Source organism: Galeopterus variegatus, unplaced genomic scaffold (genome assembly GCF_000696425.1).
Source record: "Galeopterus variegatus unplaced genomic scaffold, G_variegatus-3.0.2 Scaffold3796, whole genome shotgun sequence".
Lineage (NCBI taxonomy): Eukaryota > Metazoa > Chordata > Mammalia > Dermoptera > Cynocephalidae > Galeopterus > Galeopterus variegatus.
In genome coordinates, this window is record NW_007729907.1 from 18,463 (window position 1) to 19,565 (window position 1,103).

Below are 1,103 nucleotides of genomic sequence, written 5' to 3' on the forward strand. Positions count from 1 at the left end.
GCATGGGGGGCATGGGGGGCGGGCAGGGTAGGGAGGGAAGGAGGGAGAGACGAGGGGAAGTAAATGCTGAAGTAAATGGGGTAAAAACAACAGGGAATCTGGGTGAAAGTTATTCAGATGTTCTTTGAACCATTTTTGCAACTTTTCTATAAGTTTGAAATTATTCCCAAGTAAAAGATTTTTTTATTAATTATGATGTTTTTTAAAGGTTTTGAATCACATGGCAAAAAAATTCCTTTTTCTCTTCTCTTTGCATTATTCTGACTGCAGCAAACGAAAGTCTCAATCAGGTTCTAGTCAGCCTTAAACGCCTCTGGGATACTTGCTAACCCCCTTCCCCTCCCACAGCTTTAAGAAAGAGAAAATCGGCAACACTATTGAGCTACAAAGTCAAACCGCTGTTTTGCTTTCATTTATTTCTAGGTATGTCTACTTGTACCAAGTCTTCTTTTCATTCACAACGTAACAGCTTCCTGCCAGTCTCCCTGTTCCACTCCTGTCCTCCCTCTGTCTAACCTCTTCTGTAGCCAGAGATCCTGTTAAAACCAGTCAGCTCAGGTCCATCCTAGGCTCAGCAGCCGCCACCACACTCGGAGTCAAAGCCAAAGTCCTCACCGCGGCCACACAGCCCAGCACCACCAGCCGCTCCCTCCCCCCGTGTCCTCACTCCTCACACTGGCCCAGCCATGCCTCCTCTTCCCGCTGTTGCTGCGCCTGCCTCAGGGCCTTTGCACAGGCTCTTCTCTCTGCCTGGAACTCTCTTCCTGCAATTCTTGCATAGCTCCTGGCCTGCTTCAGGCCTTTGCTCCAGTGTGACCTTCTCAGTGCGGCTCCCCAGACCCTCCTGCTTGTGAAACTGCCCACATATCTCCTCCACCCTCTGCCCCTTCTTTCCTCGCTTTCCTTTTTTAGCACCTTTCACTTTCTGACACTCTATTTTTTTTTTTTTTTTGTCTTTTTTCATGACCGGCAACGGATCGCAACCCTCAGTGTCGCGCCCGCACCAGACCGGGACCGGCAACGGGATCGCAGCCCTCGGTGTTGTGCCCGCCCCTCGCTCAGCCAGTGAGCAGGAACTGGTCTGTATGTGGGATCCGAACCCT

General features: G+C 50.2%; 1 protein-coding gene across 1 annotated transcript in view; it reads left to right on the forward strand.

The window, feature by feature from the left end:
- CEACAM19 (carcinoembryonic antigen-related cell adhesion molecule 19) overlaps nucleotides 1-1,103 on the forward strand; it is a 21,820-nt gene that overhangs the window by 14,544 nt on the left and 6,173 nt on the right. The window lies entirely within an intron of this gene.